Here is a 19,508-nt window from a genome sequence, read left to right as displayed (position 1 = left end):
AACCACATTTCTCTTCCTAGAAGCCCCCCTCCTCACTTCCTTATCCTGGAGTCCACACCTACCATATTTGACTATTTTGGTCATTTCTGCCTTCTTATTGAGCTCTTGTTGACTTTCTATGTATACTCAGAGTGTATACACAGTGCCTGCCATATGTTATTGTCATTCGGTCGTGTTGGACTCTTTGTGGCCCCACTTGGGGTTTCCTTGGCAAAGACACTGAAGTGATTTGCCATTTCCTTCTCCAGCCCATTTGACAGATGAGGACACAAAGGTAAGCAGAATTAAATGACTTGCCCAGAGTCACACAACTAATAAGTGTCTGAGGCCAGATTTGAACTCAGGAAAATGAGTCTTTCTAATTTCGGGCTGGGTACTGTATCCATTAAATAGTCCCTCAGATTTACTGCCTCGCCTGCCATATACACTTAAGAACACACACACACACATACACACACACACACACACACACACACACACACACACACACACACACTCACACTCACTTGCACCCTGCTCCTCTCATTCCTGCACACACCCCCAGCAACACATACACCATAGGAGCCAGTGGTTTTCCCAGCCATCTTTAGGAAAGTTTCTCATCCCCTTTTGTTCATACCTTTCTTCCTGACCCTCCTCGGGTTCCCTCTCTCCTGGCTCTCTCGCCTCTTGCTTCAGACCGAGTTCTCCTCCCCCATCCCCCATCACTTCATCACCTCTCCCAAACCAGAGAGATTTCTTTTCATCTTCTTTCATCAGTCAGCTAAGCTAGATTTCTCCCAAGATTCTAACTCCTCCCAGCAACCTGACTGAGAGCAAAGAAATGAGCCTTTCCTTGCAATCACAGAAACAGAACTTTTGGAGAAGAGGCAGACCCAGGAGAGCAGTAGTGAAGAAGGGGGAGGGGAGGGGAAGAAGTCCACTTTCGGGAGAGCAGGTGAGGGGCTGGGGGTGGGGGACAACTTTGTCCTGCCACCAGGAATGGGCACCCTGAGCTTTACCCCTGTCCCTTTGCCCCTCTGGACATGGTTTGCTTATCTAGCAGCTAGATGGAGGGATGGATTTGCAGCCACAGCTGAGTCTCCTTCTCCAGCCCACCCCCAGCTTTATTTCTCCCACCCCGGCTCCTTCTCCCAGCCCGCTGCTCCCCTGCCCACCTCCCAGGCCCTCCGGCGGCTCCCCCTCCCCTGCCCGTTCCCACTCCCACCCCCCAGGCCCTCTGTCCAAGGACAGTGAGCTTGATGGACTCTGACGTCCAGGGAAGGCATTTTCCGCTCGTTGGGATGCACGGCGCCCTGTCCCCCTCGCCGGGAGATAATCGAGGGGGAATATTGGATCGTCCGGGAAACGAGGTGCTAAATTTGTTGTGAGATTGGTGTCACAAGCAATCAAGGGGAGCCTCTCAGCATCGAGGCCCGAGCAGCCAAATGAGAAATCATTAGGTTATTGCAGAAACCGTAGATGGACCGGTAGCTGGGATTGAAGGGGCGGGGTGGGGAGAGGGGGGCAGTGAGGAATCCAGGGTTGCTCCTCGCCCCCACCCCCTTTCCCAAGGGGCCATTGCAGGGGGATTAGAAAGAAAAAGGGAGGGGAAAATCTGAGATACCGAAGGGAGGAGGTTCTGGGAAGGGATAGATGGATGATCTGAGAGTGTAAATGGCAACCAGATGCCTGGATTCTTTTCTTTCAGGTGGTTCAGTGGATAGAGTGCAGGACTGGTGGTCAGGAAGACCTCAGTTCCATTTGTGACTTAGATACTTGCTGGGTGACCCTAGGCAAGTCATTTAACCTCTATCGGACTCAGTTCCTTATCTCTAAAATAGTCCTAGGAATTGCAGCTATCTCCCTGGATTGTGGTTAGAATTAAATGAGATAATGTATGGAAAGGCTTTGCAAACCTTAAAGTGCTATATAGAAATGCAAGCTATGATGATTATCACTGATGTCATTGGAAAACCTTCGGGACTTCCCTGTGAAAGGTGAGTGCAGTACAATATGTGCCTGACCTATTGGCAGACAATCAAATGGGAAAGACAGACAGGAAACGATGGTCCTCCACAGATCAGCCGAATTATCTAGAGTGAGGGTGTTCATAGGAATGCAATGGCTGTTGTGAATGGGTAACTGAGACCTTGGGCAAGTCAGTACCTCTCTGAGCCTCAGTTTCTCCTATTTATATAATGGGGGAAAAAAAACAAAAACAAATGATGATATCTAAGGTCCCTTCCAGCTCTTTCTATCGACTTCTTATTATTGTCCTTTTCAGTCACATCCGACTCTTGGTGACCCCATTTGGGATTTTCTTGGCAAAGATATTGAAGTGGTTGGCCATTTCCTTCTCTGGCTCATTTGACAGATGAGGAAACTGAGGTCAATAGAGTGAAGTGACTTGCCCAGAATCAAATAGGTAATAATCGTCTGAGGCTGGATTTGAACTCAGGAAAATGGATCTTCCTGACTCCAGGCTCAGTGCTCTATCCACTGAACAACCTATTTGCCCCCTTTCTATGGCCAAAGTAGGGAAAATACAAACTTCTCTTTCCATCGGTCCAAGGAAGCTTCCTAGAATGGGGAAAGGAAACAAGCCTTTATTAAGATCTACTATGTGCTGTAAAACCCAGTCGAATTGCTTATTGGCTACTGGGAGGGGGGTGAGAGGAGGAGAGGGAAAGAACAGGATTCATGGAAAACTATTCTAGTTGTTCATTGTAATTCCGATAGGAATGTTCCAGGGACAACTTACTCTCTTTCTAATATTCTTTTTTTTCTATTCTTCTTTTATAGTAATGCTCTATTGTACAAGTGAATAAAAGAACTGGATTTTATAATCAAATTAAACTGTTAAACTAATAAAAAAAAAACTATTCTAAATTAATTAAGTAAATAAACTTTTTAAAAAGACCTACTCTGTGCTAAGTACTTTACAAATATTATCTCATCTGATCCTCACTACAGTCATGGTAGGTGGGTGCTTTTATGATCACCATTTTGAGAAGCTTTTATTATCATCATTTTATATGAGAAGCAACTGAGGCAGATGGAAGTTAAGGCCCTTGCCCAGGGTCACATAGCTATTAAGTGTCTGAGGCCACATTTGACCTCTTCCTGATTCCAGGTCCAATCCTCTCCCTACTCTTCCATCTAGCTACCAGGTAGTTAGTTAGTTTGTTGGGGAGTAAAAGGGATCAGGGGATGCTAAGTGGTCCATTTTAGGTGGCCTTTGTGCTTTGTTGAACCTCATGGAAATTAGGACTCAAATGCTTTGAGATATAGGAGTTGTAGCCTGGGCAAAGCCTGGAAAGAGAAGAGTTCCTGTCCTACCTGCCTTGGGTACTTTACAGCCGATGGTCATCTCCACCTTCTTCTGGACCGCTTCTGAACAGAGAAGGCAGGTGAAGGATTTGAATGCCCTCGTGCTAGACCAGCAGCATTTCTGCTACAAGCTAGGTAGGCCCAGCAGAGAGGAGCAAGGACAGAGAAGACAAGGAACCCGAGGGACCTGAGTCCAGGGCCCAACACTCCCATCCTGACCAGAGTCTCCCAGCTACAGAAACCCCCGAAGCCTCGCCCACCCATATCCCTTTGCTGGATGGAAGAATATTTCCCAGCACCATATTGCCACCCTAGGCCTCCAGCTGTTAATTATGGAATCTCTATCTCCAGGTTCCCTCTGCTCACTGCAGCAAATTAACATTCCTTGCCCTTTGCACACACAGAATGAACCGAGTTAGATGGATCGATCTGGGAGCATGCTCGAGCTCTTTCCTTTAAGCAGGATTGATCCAGCGGACCCCATTTCAGGGCTCCCAGAGCTGCCTTCTCGGGAAATCTTTTTTAATGGAGATTAATTAGAAATACCTTGATGTCCTGGTTATTGGCAAAAATGTGCTCCATTTTCTACCCACACCCCCTTCCCTCCACCTTCCAGTCCACACTCCCGTTATACCCAGGCACTACCAACGTACATGCATCATGGACACATGTACCAACACATTTACTACTATGTGTCTGTTCATATCTAAACACAGGCATACCTAAGAGACCTCTTTTTCTCTAAACCATCTCAACTGTGTTCCACACTCCTCCTTCAGGAAGCCCTCTCAGATTTGTAGCTTCTGCCTTGCTTTCCCTAAACTTTCCCACCCCACCCCCAGCACCTACATCAGCTTTGCTTCCAGCTCTACCCCTCTCTATTTCCTGGGATGTTGAAGAGGGGGTGTCCTATCTCCTCCATCATACCGAAGCCTCCTTGAGAGTAAGGACTTGGTGTTCTCTATTAAACTGGGGTTTCCCTGAGGATAAAAACTTTGTCCTTCCCCTAAATCTCTCTCTCCCTCCCTCTTCTACCCAGTTCTGAAAATTAAAGAGGAAAAAGATTGCCCACCAGATATAGAGTTTTCGTTTCATGTATCAATAAACATGCATTGTGCCGAGGGCATTCAAAGAGGAATAAGACATGTTCCCTGCCCTCCAGGAGCTTACAATCTAGTTATTTGAAGTAAGAGAAGAGATGAACAGGATTTAATTGTGAAATCCAATGCCCTCAATTTATATTTTAATGTTTAGGTTAAGACCACTGGAGAGCACTAACATCCCAGTGAACTTAAACAAAATTTTTTTAAAAAATAATGTGGCCAAGTTTTACCCAGGTCTTTTGTTTTATGTGAGTTTGTTTTAAACATATACCATAATATTTTCTGAGGACTGTAGGCAGATAGTTTTGTTAGGAAGTCTCCTCTATAAACCTTACAACTACCCACTCAAGCTTAACTTCCCTGAAATGCTACTAACTGATCAGATTTAATAGGGTTTAAGTGGCTGAGAGAAGAACAATTAAAAAAAAAAGATGATATGCTTCAACAATGTTAAAAACGGAGGCAGTCTGAGATAGAAGAGAGAACATTGCAATGGAACAGAAGACCTGGATGCTAATCTCAATACTTCTACTAACCTGCTCTATGACTTGGGGTATATCACTTCCATTCTCTGGGCAAAATGAACATTTTTGACTATTGTTTTTCAGTCATGTTCAACTCTTCATGACCTCATTTGAGGTTTTTCTTGGCAAAGATACTTCTATTTCCTACTCCAGTTCATCTGACAGATGAAGAAACTGAGGCAAACTGGGTAAAGTGACTTGCCCTGGGTGACACAGCTAGTAAGTGTCTGAGACTGGATTTGAACTTATGAAGATGAGTCTTCCTGATTCCAGACTGGGTACCCTATCCCCAGTGCCACTTAGCTACCCTGGTATTTGATTAAATAATCTCTAAACTCTCTTCCAATTTGCCTGTTATGTGAAACTGAAGACTGGACTGAAAGTCAGAAGATCTTAGTCATGGTTTCTTTGTTGGCTTGAGTCTTCTCACTTTATGAGTAAAAGAGGAGCTCTTCCTTCTGTGCCTTTTAATTTGGGGGCTATAGGATAATAGGATATTATAATATGTAGGATAATAGGATATATACATATATAATGTATTATAAATAGGATGATGTGGATTGATATATTTATCATCCATGGACCTTTTATAGCTCTGAGATCCTTAGGGAGTGGGCCTGAGACCTGGGAGGCAATGTTTCCTCTTGGCTTAAAACTATGTCCTTACTTATTCTTAAGACTAATGATTCCATGCCATTAGAGGTGGCATATCGGCTATCACTGGATATTAGAAAGTTACATTCATAATGATAATTAAGAATAATCAAGTGAACCGAAGAGAGGTTTTCAGAACTAAAAGACATCCACCTTCCTCATTCAAGAGGCATTTTTTTTTCCATTGCCATGAAAATAAGAATATAGTGTTTAGAGTTGAAAGTGACCTTGGCAACCAACTTAATTCTTCCTCCTTTTACAAATGAGGAAACTGAGATCTAGAGAAATTTTGACTCTCCCAAAGTCAGCTAAGCAGTAAATGTCAGCACTAGAGTTTGAGTTGAGCTTCTGGTTTCTAAATCTGATATTGTTTCCACTATGCCATGAGCAATCGGAGGCAGTGAGGTTCGAATTCAAGTACCTTTGACCTGTACTGTGGAGAGAATGCCTGGTTGAGAGGACAATCTGCTTTCCGAAAGGTCACCAGTGATCTTCACCAAATCAGCTCTCAATCATCTGAGCCTCTGAAGCTCCCAACACTGTTAAATACCACCTCCCTCTCAATACTCTCCTTCCTTGGCTTCAGAAACATCCCAGTCATCTGCTCCTCTTCCTCCCGCTCTTAACTGTTTTTTCTTTGTCGTCTTTGGTGGTTCTTCTTCTCTGTCACTTGGGTGTCCTCCTTTTGGCCCTCTTTGTTTTTTCTTTCTATATTCTTTCTCTTGGCCAGCTCATTCATTCCCATGGCTTCACAAATAGCACCCAGTGCAGAACATTCTCCTGAGCTCCAGACCCACATCTCTAGCCCAACCACTCTACCAACTCAGCATAGGCAAAACTGAACTCACCTTTCTCACCTTTCCTCTTAAACCTGCCCTTCCTTCTGACTTCACTCTTTCTGGCAGGGCCAGCACCTAGGTTTGAAACCTTGGTGTTATCTTGGTCTTTTCCTTCTCTCCTCATTCTTATCATTTCCTGTAATTTCTCTCTCCATAGTATCATTATCCCATTCATCCCATAGTATCCCATTCATCTTTTCTTCTCTATTTCCACCTTAGTGCATGCTGTCATTACCACCTGTCTGAACTCTGGTGGGAACAGGGTTCTCTCCTCCACCATGTCCCCCCATCGAAATCAGATTTCACACAAGTTTTATAATCAGCATCAAGCCTCAACCAATCAGCTTCCCAGGAGCCCAATGGAAGAGTACCATACTTAAATTGAGGAGAGACTTGTTTTCAACTCTTACCCATGACACCTCCAGGCAATAAGCAAGTTATTTACCCTCTCTTAGCCTCAGGTTCTTCTTCTATAAAGTGGGAATAATAATGCCTCACAGGGTTGTAAAACTTAAAGCACTATCTAGCTATCAGCCATTATTTTTATTGCCTGGTCTTACCTACATACACTACTCTATAGTTTATTAACTACCTCAACAAGGGGACATCGTTGTTTATAGATAATGGACAAAGGATGACAGAGAAAGCCACCAAGTTCAGCCCTGCCTTCATGAGGTTTATACCATCACATAAAATATTAAATAATTCTCACCCCAAAATATAAGTGCTACATTGGATCAAAGACAGAAGTTCAATATTGCATTAAGAGGATTAGCAAGGGCTTCACTGCTATTTTCATTGGACATTGAAGGAGGGGTTAGAAATTTAGAAAGAGAATAATTTGGTTCAATAATCATTTATTAAGCACCTACTATGTGCCAGGTACTGAGGTAAATGTGGGGAATGAAAAAAGAGGCAAAACTGAGTTCCTCTCCTCAAAGAGGTTACAATCTAATGATTATGACAAGGATAGAGACAAGACCTGTGATTTCACTGGTATAGGAAACTCCTAGGAAAGAAACTTCCTCCAACAATGCAGGTTAACACCTCTGAACTAGAGTCTTAAAGAGTTATCTAGAGCACTAGTGGGTCAAGTGATTTGTCCAGTGGCATAACAATCATATGCTAGCAGCAGGATTTGAACCCACTTATGCCAGGCTTTATATATATATATTAGAAAGAAATACATACACCCCCATATAGTATTCTGTGTAATATGTATATTTTAATAGGAAATGGTATGGACATAGAAGCTTGGTGCAGCCAAGGACAGCATGCTGAATCCTGAGGACATACAGTATTCTTGGCCAGAGATTATAGGATAATAACAACTAGCATTTATATAGTGATTTACAGTTTGCAAAGCACTTTGAAAATATTATTTCAGGGGGCAGCTGGGTGGCTGTGAGCCAGGCCTAGAGATGGGAGGTCCTAGATTCAAATCTGGCCTCAGACACTTCCTAACTGTGTGACCCTGGGCAAGTCACTTAACCCCCATTGCCTAGCCCTTACTGCTCTTCTGCCTTGGAACCAATACATAGTATTAATCCTAAAGCAGAAGGTAAGGGTTTATATTAAAAAAAAGAAAAGAAAATATTATTTCATTTGATGTTCACAATAACCCTGGGAGGTAGATGTTATCATTGCCTTTTTACAAATGAGGACTCTGAGGCAGATAAATGTGAAGCAACTTGCAACTTATACTGCTAGTGTCTGAGACTGGATTTGAACTCTGGTCATTCTGACACCCCATGTAGCTCACTTCCCACCGCACCACCTGTTTGCTCATCATCATGGATTTAAAGCTAGATAGGACCTTAATATTTCATCAAATCTACATTTCTCATTTTTCAGATGAGGAAACTGAGGCCTAGATGTAAAAGAGCACATTTTTCAGGGTTCTGTTCTTTGATTGACATAGTGAATACCACAAAGCCAAGAGGTTAGAAACAAATCATAGAGACATAAGGACAAATATTCTGTCATTTTGTGTGTGTGTGTGTGTGTGTGTGTGTGTGTGTGTGTGTGTGTGTGTGTGTGTGTGTGTGTAAGATGTCAGAGGCTAGGGAGGGAGTCATACTGTGATTCTCAGGACTGTGCAATAGCAAGGTCCCAGAAATGACCTGGGGGGAGGGTTGCTTTAAATTGTTTCCTCAGTCTCTCAGTCAATAAAAATCTTTCCAGTTCCCCTGCTGCCCTTCTGGCTAATCCTGACAGAAATTTCTTCCATTTCCCAAGAATTTATTTCCTTTTCATCAGTCTAAATGCTCTAGACTTTCAGATGAGACCAGAGATTGGTATTCTTTCCCAAGATCCCTCCCCCTGACCTTTACTGCCTTTTGCACCACCCTGTCCCCTTCCTCCCCTCCCTCCAGCCTTCCTTCCTCCTGTTCCCTCTGTCCATCCTGTCTTCATTTCCATTTTCCTCTCTCCACTGGCTCTTTCCGGTCCTCTTTAAAAAAAAAAATCCATTCTCCTCTCCCACTTATTATCTATGTCTCCTTACTTTTCATTTCATTCTCATTCTCTCCACTACCCCCTTCTCCTGACTTCTCCCCTTCCATTACTGCCCCCCCCCCCTCTTCTCTTTCCCTCTCTGTCCTACCTGGCCATTTCTCATGGTCTCACTTGTTCTTTTTCTTCCTCTCATTCCCTCTCTCCCTCACTTCATCCCATTTCTATATAGTGTCACCCCCCCCCCCCATATTTCTTCCATCTCTCTCTTCATTTATTTCACTCTTGTCTTATTCTCAACCATTTCTGTCTTTATATTCTGAATCTCCCTGGCACTCCCTCCACCTGGCTTTCTCTCACTGTCTAGTTTTTGTCTTTGTCTTAGTTCTTCTGTCTGTGTCTCTGTCTTAGACGCTCTGTTCTCTCTCTCTTTTTTTTGTCTGCCTCTCTGGATCTGCCTATTGTTCTGTCTCTCTGCTTGGGTCTCTCTCTTCTCATTCCTTCTGTCATTTTCTTTGTCTCCCAGCCTCTCTTTCCTTATTCCTTCTCTGCTTTTGTCCTTTTTTTTCCTGCCCTGTTTCTCCCATCCTCTCTCTCTCTCTCTCTCTCTCTCTCTCTCTCTCTCTCTCTCTCTCTCTCTCTCTTTCTTTTTCTGGTTTCTTTCACACACACACACTTACCTCTCTGTCTCTTTTCTGATTTTGTCCCTTGGCTGTCACCTGCCTCCCCACTTCATTCCCCTCCCTTCCCTTCCCCATATAAGCCAGAGTGAAATTTAATTTTTCTGCTGAACCATCCACACCACCTGACCCCCCACCCCACCCCATCTCTGCTTGTCATACCTGTTACAGCCAAACCTGCAGCTCACTAAGCCATTGTCCTTCCCATAAAACATTCCCAGAATCCCCTGCCAGGATACATTTGCATATAGTTGTCAGTTTGGTCCTGGCTCCCGGTGCCTCCGGGTTGGCAGGGCAGAGGGAGTTTGAGGTCTGAAAAAAAGAAAATCAGCTGCAAAACTTTGCTCTTCCTGGCCCTTTCTCTGATAGATCTCAAAGCATTTTGAGACCAGGTGGACATAGACTGACAGGTAACCCAGGACCAACAAAGGGAAAATGACCCTGCTCTGGCTCCTAGGCAGTGAATGGCAGGACTTGCGAAGGACCATTCCTGGGAAGCTCAGTCCTCTTTTTTCTGGAAAGCAAGAGGGAAGCAGAATCTCTGTTACAGAAGGGAAGTAACTCTTTCCTTCTCATTTCTTATACTTCTCTTTCTCTCACCTCCTGACACAGGACTCTACAGAGTGGCTGATCTATGCACATTTAATTAATCAATTGGAAGACATCTATGGAGCCTAGACAGTTTGGTTAGCAGAGACAAGCTATACTCATCTCCATTGATACGTCACCCCCCAAAAAACTGAGGGAATAGCCAACTGAGAACTCTAGGGAGTGGGAGGTATGCATGGGGGTGTCTGCTGAGGCATAGCAAACAATTAGTGAATGTCTCCCATTTTTTTCACCCCCTTTTGTGGGTTCCACTCCTACCACTCCCAGTGACTAACCAGCCAGCAGGCCATAGTGGCATTCTGCCCAGATGGACAGAAGCTCTTCCAGATTTTGGCCAGTTATAAAATCCCATCTGGTCTATGGAAAGACACCCCCTGCAGCTGCCCATCCCTCCCTCTTCACAGAGCGGCCACCGAGGTGATAGGGACCAAGTGGAAGGGAAAGGGGGAGGCCAAGCCATCTGAGATCAAGTAGGAAAAGGACAGAACGAAGGCATTAGCCTGGGCAATCAGGACCCCCAGGTACAAATGCAGGCTTTCAAGTCAGGCTCTTTTATGGAATCTTGGGCCTACCTCATAACAGATTTTGAATCTGGCCCCTTTTATGCAACCCATATGGCTACCACCCTAGCAAAGGTCCTCATCACTTCTAGCTTGAACTATTACATAAGCCTCAAAAATGGACTCCAAGCATCCAGAATCCTCTATTTTTTGATCCATCCTCTAGGAAACTAGGAAAAAAACAATCTTCCTAATCAGTCCCCTCAAGACCTATCAATGGTTCCCTGTTACCTGTAGGCTGAATTACAGACTCTCAGCTCAACATTGAAACTCTTTCACAATCTGGACCCAAGCAACATTTATAGGAGTATTTAATATTTTTACCCTTTTAGTCATCAAATTATTTTGGTTAAACTTCTGATTGTTTTTTAGATTTGTGCAGTCAACCTCCTATCTCCATGCCTTTCACAAATTGCCCCTCATTCCTATTAAAAAAAATTCTTCTAACTCATAGAATTTCTGGCACCCTTCAAGGCCTAGCTCATGGGAAGCCTTTCTGGACCCCCTGTAGTTGTTGGGTTCCTCTTGATCTTCAAATAATTATAGGTATTTGATTCTTTTTACAGAATCATATTTTTAAAGCTAAAAGGGCCCTAAGAGGTTATGTAGTTGAGGAAACTGAGGCCTTGGGAGGCTAAATGACTTACCTACGATAGTAAGCATCAGAGATGAAATTTGAACCCAGATCTTCTCATTCCAGAGTCAGTGCTCTTTTCATTTTGTATTCTTCCTCTTCCTCCCTGCAAAGTATGTAAGCTCCTTGACGATAGAAATCAGTTTGGGGTTTCTTTTTTTTTCTCTCTGCCTTTTTATTTCTATTTCCCAGAACAGTGTCTAAAATATAAATGTTTGTTGAATTGAGGACTTAAATCTCAGAATTTAATTTTACAAATTAAGAAACTGAGCATGAGAGAAAAGAAATGGTTAATCAGTAAATATTTATTAAGCAACTACTATGTACCGGGCACTGTGCTAAGTGTTGGGGAAACAAAAAGCAAGAAAAGACTAGCTGCCCTCAGAGAGCTTACAAACTAAGTGGGAAAGTGGGGAGATAATATGGAAACAAATATTTACAAATATCTACAGGAAATAGCAGAGGGAGGACACTGGAATTAAGGGAAGATGGGGAAGGCTTGGTGAGTTAAAAGCAGAAGGAAGATTTGAATAAAAATCTCCTTTTGGACATGTTTCCTCTGCTTCCTTTTCTTTACATTGTTGTTGTTCAGTTGTTTCACTGTATCGTACACTTCCTGATCCCATTTGGGGTTTTCTTGGCAAAGATACTGGAGTGGTTTGTCATTTCCTTCTCCAGCCCATTTTTCAGATGAGGAACTGAGGCCCACAGGTCACATAGCTAGGAAGTATTTGAGACCAGATATGAATTCAGATCTTCCTGACTCCAAACCTGGCATTGTATCCACTGTACCACCCAGTTGCCATTACACTTGTGTTGTTCAGTCATTCAATGATGTCTGACTCGTTTTCACAATCCTGTGGACTCTCCATGAGATTTTCTTGTCAAAGATACTAGAATGGTTTGCCATTTCCTTTTCCAGTGGATTAAGGTAAACAGAGGTTAAGAAACTTTCCCAGGATCACACAGCTAAGAAGTATCTGAGGCTGGATTTGAACTCAGGAAAATGAGTCTTCCTGACCCCAGGTCCAGTACTCTATCCACTGTGCCACATGGCAGCTTCCTTTGCATGAGCTGGCCTGAATGCACTTCCTCCTTACTCTGCTCTCTTAGAACCCTTAAGTTCCTTGGAGGCTCATTTCAGGTTCCATCTCCTAAGTGAAACCACGTCTTCCTCAAATTGTCTTATATTAAGTTCATTTCTGTATATGTTGCCTCTCTCCCCATCTCCCCATTTTCCTATAAAATAGAAACTCCACAAAGGTAATTTTTTTCTTTTTATATTGAAAATAAGGAAAAAAGCATTTATTAAATACCTACTATGTGCCAGGCACTATGCTAAGCACCAAATGCATTCTGTTGAATAGGAGACATGGGAGCTATGGCAGAGCCTGGAAGCCCAGCAGAGAGAATGTTGCTCTAAATTGTAGTTATAGGAGTTACCATGAGAATTTAAGTATTGTAGTATCAGGGCTGAAAGGGCCCTCAGAGGACATCTGGTCCATCCCCCTCCACCTGACAGAATAACTCTAAAATGGAGGGAATGACATGGCCAAGATCAGACTGCTTGCCTGACTCACAACGCTGAATTTGGAATTAGAGAATCTGATTTGGGATCCTCGTGCTAGTATTTTCTTTCTGTGTGACCTCTGATAAATCATTTCCTGCCTCAGTTTCTCTGTGAAATGAGAGGGCTGTTCTAGATGATCTCTTAGGTCTCTTCAAGCTCTATTTTTTAGCAGCTTCCTTCCTGTTTCTTCTATAATTATAGCTTTACTATCAGACCTAGACTAGAAAAGGAGGGAAGAAGATGAGGAGAAAATATCAGATAGCCCACAGCATGTATTATTCTGGGTGCCCAGTATATCCCAGCCTGAGATTATTGTATAGAATAGTCAATCCATCATCAAGTATTTATTAAGCTTTTTTGTGTGCCAGTGAGGTGGCCCATGGGGTAGAGCACCAGGCCTAGGGAGTCAAGAAGATCTGAGTTCAAATCCAACCCTAGACACTTGCTAGCTGGGTGACTCTGGGCAAGCCCCTTCCCCCTGTTGGCCTCAGTTTCCTCATCTGTCCAATGAGCTAGAGAGGCAGTATCTCTGCCAAGAAAACCCCTAACAGGGTCACAAAGAGTGGGGCATGACTAAATGAATGAACAACAACATGTGTCAGGCATTGTGCTAAGCATTAGATTCACAAAGACAAATGAGTGAAGCATTCCTACTCTCCAGGAGTTTATACTCTGGGCAGACACCATGCTAAGCATTGGAGCTCTTCCTGATGGTGGAGAGAAGATCCATGTCCAGGGAAGAGACGTCTGACCCGGGTTCCATTTGGTTCTTGATTTTCCTTCCTTTGGACTTAGTCCCTGGCCCTCCTCCGTGGCTGTCTGTCTGTCTGTCCTCTGTAACAGCCCCTCCCCTCCCTCTGTTTCCCACCCTGCCCCTCTCCCATCCCTCCATCCCTCCCCACTCATCCCTGAATGCCCTCCATCCTTGCCTTTCCCCATGGCTCTCCCTCAGGGCTCTCTCTTTCCTCAGGCTGCTGCTTCCCCATGGCACCTCCTTCCCCCTCCTTCCTGAGCTTCCTCTCCCTCTCTATCAAAAGTGTAAATCTCTCTCTCTCTCTTCTTTTCTTTCCACTCCACTGGCCCAGCCCGGAGAATTGAAACCCTCTTTTCTCCGTAAGAGAATCCAGCGTGAGGGGGCCTCTCTGGCTGTTGTATTTTTCATAGATCAGGAAAGGAATGGCTTGGAGGGGGTAGTGGAAGGGGGAGGAGGCAGCGGGATGCGAGAGGGGAGAGGGGAGAGGGAGGGGAGGGAGCGGCGGCGGCTGAAGGAGAGTGGAGCGTGGAGAGATTTAGTTCCATCTGAAAGCTGTCGGCGCGAATCAAAGGCTTCCCTTTGAACGGTCGGTGTAATCGGGAGCAGAGAGCGCAGGGAATGGAGCTGGGGCCCAGGGGGTTCATTACAGTCCCGTTTGATAAATCCGGGGAGACAGGGTTCTGGCCTCCCCCTCCTCACCTCCGTTCCCTTCTTCCCTCGGCCCCAGCTGGCTTCCAGACAGAAATGGACCCCACTCTTCCCTCGCATCCTGGGTCCAGGAGTGGGTCCAGCAGGTAGGAAGGAGCTGAAACCCAGGTCCTCCGGCTCCCCTCAGACAGGTCCAGGGCTGTGCCAGGGCTGCTTGGGCAGACTCTGAGGTCGATGCTCTAGCGGGGATGGGACAAGAGAGGAGGGTACGTGACCGTGTGTAAGACAAACATGCCTGGGTGTACACATGTTCAGAAATATGTCTACATGGGCAGGCCATGATGTAACCATGAATAACAAATTCTTTCCCTACATTCTCCTTGATGGTTCCCAAAGGGGGCTGAAGGGAAGAGGTGGGATATATCAAAAAGAGATGAGAGGGCAGCTGGGTGGCTCAGTGGATGAGAGCCAGGCCTATGGACAAGTGGTCCTGGGTTCAAATATGGCCTCAGACTCTTCCTAGCTCTGTGACCCTGGGCAAGTCACTTAACTCCCATTGCCTACCATTGCCTAGTCCTTACTGCTCTTCTGCCTTAGAACCAATATACAGTATTGATTCTAAATGGAAGGTAAAGGTTTTTTAAAAAGAGAGGGACTTGTTTGGGTCCCAGGAATCAGAACTAGGGCAAAATTGGGTTCATATGAAGGGGAAAAAAAGAGTAGATAATGAGGTCTCCATCACTAAAGGTATGCAAGAAGAGGCTAGGGATGTTGTTGAGGTATGGTCAGGCAGCAGCATCAGAGGGCTTAGTGGATCAAATCAGAAAGAACCAAGTCTAAATCCAGCCTCAGACACTTACTAGCTGTGTGACCTTGGGCAAGTACCTCAGTTTCTTCATCTGTTACGTCTGGAGACAAATGGATAACTATGACAGGCAGGCAGGCTCTTACAAGTCTGGGATTCCATTATTCAGGGCGAAGGGAATGAAGAAGGGTGAAGGAGAGGCAGAGAGTTAGGAGAGCCAGGAGAGGGAGAAGAAAGGGGAAATGGATGTGCTCTCAGGAAAAGGCAGGATAGTCACTGTTGTGGAAGGACCGGGGTTCAAGCCCTGGCTTCAAGGCTTCTTAGCTGGGTGACCTTGAACCAGGAAATCCGAGTTTCCTCATCTGGAAAATGGAGGCACTTGTACTAACTGCCTCCATGAGTGATTGTAGTTGGTAAACCTTAGATTCTAAGGAAAAATGTATCCCTGCGGTCTCCCACATTGAGGTAGCTGCTTAGGAGAGTGGAGTAATGAGAGACGGGGTCTGAGCTAAGGGATGAAGTTTGGGTGAAACGATGGAGGAGAGGGATGCGTTAAGGATAGGATGGAAGGAAGGGGCTTCTCACACTTCCTCCTTCCCCATCCCCCCCTCACTAGAAATGTCCCAAGCAGTCTCCTGTTCCTAATCCTAATCACTCCCCAAAATCAGTCCTACTTTTCCTTCTAACCCTGGCTTTGAACTCATCCCTGGTACCCACAAGACCCTGGTCTGTCCACCTCAACAACTCCCACTTCAATGAAGGAAATGGGACATCCTCCAGGACCTGGTCAGAAGCCAAGGCAGAAGGCTTTTGGAATTGAGCTGTAGACTTCAGGAATGGGAAAAAAAATCTATTTCACATATCTTCATCTACAATGAGCTCCGATGTGAACAAAGACGAACTCCCTTATAACCATGCAAACAGTTGCCTGCAGCTCTCCGACGATGTCTCCATCTCACCATCCCTTTCTGGGTTTCTTTCTCTCTGTGGGTTTGCATTCCTCCTGGGTCGTGGTCTCTTGGTGTCTGTGCCTTTCTTTCTTTCTTTTTCCTTTTTCCTCCAGATCTTTTCCTTTCTCCCCCGCCCCCTCCCTCCCTCCCCTGTTCCTGCTTCTCTATTTCTCCTTCTTTGCCTCTGCTTCTGTGTGGGTGTCTCTAGCTTTGTCTCTATTGCTCAGTGTCAGTTCCTCCTCTCTGTCTGTATCAACCTCTCCCCCTTCAACCCGTGTGTGTGTGTGTGTGTGTGTGTGTGTGTGTGTGTGTGTGTGTGTGTGTATACGTACAGCTCAGTTTCGCTCTGCCTGTCTTCACAATGGCTGTTTAAGAGTTCACCACGTCTGTGATGGTGTCTGAAGACAGGGGGAAGAGAGAGATCAAAGCAGGTGGGAATTCAGAGGAAACCACTGACAAAAATTAGCCCTAGACTGGAGCTGCTGGCCTTGCTAAGCAAGATCGGTCTGTTCCTCTGATTCATGTTATGCCTGTAGTCAGGGTCCTGGCTCCCCCTGGTTGGTCTCCCCACAGCTCCCCGCTGGGGGAGGCCCAGATCTCCCTGCTAAGTCATTTGCCAGCATTGCTGTTTTGACTTCCATCTCATTTTCTGGAAGCCAGTCAGGAAGCAAAAGATAGATAAATGATGGATCAGAGAACTGAAATATTGATGCTCGCTCCAATGGCAGGTCCCCCTCTGCAGCTGTGATTTGGTAGAAAACTCAGTCAACCAAGAGATCCAGTTCACATCACTAAGACCAAGGGCTGAGAGTATAAGAACTACAAGGTTCTGAGCCTGACTCTGCTCAGTCACTAAGTTAAACATTTATTAATCAATAAACATTTATTAAGCACCTACTATATATCAGGCACTGCAAGAGGCAAAAAATGGTTCCTCTTCTCAAGCATAGGGCAGCTAGGTAGCACAATGGATAGAGCACCAGACCTGGAATTGAGAGGACCTGGGTTCAAATCTGTCCTCAGATGCTTTTTTTTTTAGCTGTGCGACCCTGGGCAAGCCACTTCACCCTGTTTGTTCCAGTCACCTCATCTGCCAAGCTAGAGAAGAAAATGGCAAACCTTTCCAGTGTCTTTGCCAAGAGAACCCCAAATAGGGTCAGGAAGTGTTGGACACAAATGAACAAACAAACAAACAAACAACTGAACAGCAACCCTCAAGGAACTTATAGTCCAATGAGGGATGCAACATGCAAACAAATACATAGAAAAACTACTATCCATATTCCACCCCCAAATTCAGACTTTCTGCACTGTCCAAGCAAGTCAGCCTCTTTTCTCTGTTTCTCACCCTGAGCTCTCTGCTATTATCTTCCAGTCCTATCCCTTCCTTTCTTGCCAACTTTGCTCCACTCTCTCAGGAAAAGTCTTCCTGTTCTGCCTTCATTCCTTCTTTCCCTGGCTGGGCATCTCCAATCCCTTCTTATCCTCCCAGCTTTGGTATTTAGAGCTTCCTGTGGACTGGATGGTCTGTCCTTCTCTCCAGATTTGCCTTAGCTTTCCCTTCAGTCTCCCAGGATTATCTTCCCCATCAGCCTGAGGGTGGAAACTGTGTTTTTCCCATCTGACTATGAGCCCCCCAAGACTAAGTCTTTTTCTACCTCTGCATTCTAAACATGCCACTGCCCTTGAGCACCCCATCCTGAGCTACTTGGTGAAGTGGGATAGAACCCAGATTTGGCTTTCTCCTCCAAGTTCTCCTCCCCTCCCTGGCATTTCACACTCACTCCGGGATGCTGCCTTCTCCTTGACCATCCTCTTGTTGAGAGGAGTGAGAGCCAGAAAAGAAAGGAGGACCTTGGGAGGCAGATTAAGGTGATCTCTTCCCCCCTCCCCCCATTATGGTACACTCATTAGCCTAGTGTCATTTCCTGAAACCTTCTAAACTCTTTAGAAGGTTTAAACTCTTAGAACCCTCTAAAACTAACCCATTTGTCAAAAAGTTCTAATTGTCTAACTTCAGAGAATCATAAATAGATATAATAATAAATAATGTAGAGTAATAAATAATGTCAATAATGTTATACTATATGAGGATTTTAGAAATGATCAGTTTACTCGTTTTATAGATAAACTGTGCTAAAAGGGAAAGTGATTTGCTTAAGGTCACCCAGACAAGTTAGTGGCAGAGCTAGAAGCTATTTCTGTTGAGATAATATAATTAAAGTGCTTTGCAAACCTTAAAATATTACATAAATGCTGCTAGCCATTGTTACTTCCATCTGCATCCCTCCTCTCTGGGACCCCGTTAGAGAAACTGCTCACTGCTTCTTGGGGACAGTGAGTCCTCGGATACCCAGGACTGCTGGGGATAGTTCAGGGGCCAGAGTTTTAAGATTAATTCTGGCTTCTGGACAGACAAGTTGTTACACACCCCACTTCCCTGATGTCTCCCTTCTCCCATAAGAATGGAAAGGGGGAGAAGTGGTTCTGGGGAGTTTGCAGCACGTAGCTCCCTGAAGAAATGCGCAAGGACATGAATAAATTTGAATAATAATGAGCTCTGAGCTGGAATTAATTATGCAGGCTTCTTACCTGACACCACCCCTAGGATTGGGATCTCCAAGCACCCGCTATCTTTTGGAGTAAAGGTGAGGCTCATTTACCCACTCCTTGGAAGGTGCGGCAGGAAGGTCAGGTCCTGGGGAGAAACTGGCCTCTGGGAAATGGAACATGGAATTAACGGTATGGGGACTTGTGCTTATTTGGCATGGAGACCCCTGATTTATACATCTACTAAGCAGAGGATGGAGATCCTGGCTTTAAATCCCATTCTTTCCATCCAGCCTCCTCTGCCTCCATCCCAACCATTTCTCTCTATTCCTGGGACTAAACGAGAAGGGGAGAGAGGAAGGAAGAAGAGCATCCTTGCCCTGGGGGAGGGGGGACCCTGCTCTCCTGCTGACCTAGAGGATAGGTTGGTGAGAGGATGGGCTTCCTCAGTAAAACAGAATATGAATGTAGAAAGTCCCACTGGAGAGTGGAAACAGCAGCCAGATGGCACAATGGTGGACTTTGAGTCAGGAAGACCCGCGTTTGAATTCTGCCCGAGATATTTACTTACTAAGTTTGTATTTACTTTACTAAGATATTTACTTACCACCAAATCCATTTACTTACCTCACTCCCCCAGCCTCAGTTTCTTTATGTGTAACTTGGGGAGAATAATACCAGCCACCTCTCGGGATTTCTCTCTGGATCCCAGGAGATCACACTTTAACCCATGGAAACACACTTTAAGAACTACCTACCTAAATGCTAGCTACTGGGATGACTCTGAAGGGTAGTCGAGGCTAGAGTGGGAACAACGTTAGCGTGTTCATAGATGGGAATGGCGCGGCGCATGCCAGTGGGG

General features: G+C 45.0%; 1 protein-coding gene across 5 annotated transcripts in view; it reads left to right on the top strand.

The window, feature by feature from the left end:
• Positions 1 to 19,508, top strand: part of KIRREL1 (kirre like nephrin family adhesion molecule 1) — a 156,962-nt gene that overhangs the window by 100,626 nt on the left and 36,828 nt on the right. The gene's annotated exons all lie outside the window — the stretch shown is intronic.

Source organism: Monodelphis domestica, chromosome 2 (assembly GCF_027887165.1).
Source record: "Monodelphis domestica isolate mMonDom1 chromosome 2, mMonDom1.pri, whole genome shotgun sequence".
Classification (NCBI taxonomy): Eukaryota; Metazoa; Chordata; class Mammalia; order Didelphimorphia; family Didelphidae; genus Monodelphis; species Monodelphis domestica.
This window is presented reverse-complemented; position numbering and strand designations above follow the sequence as displayed.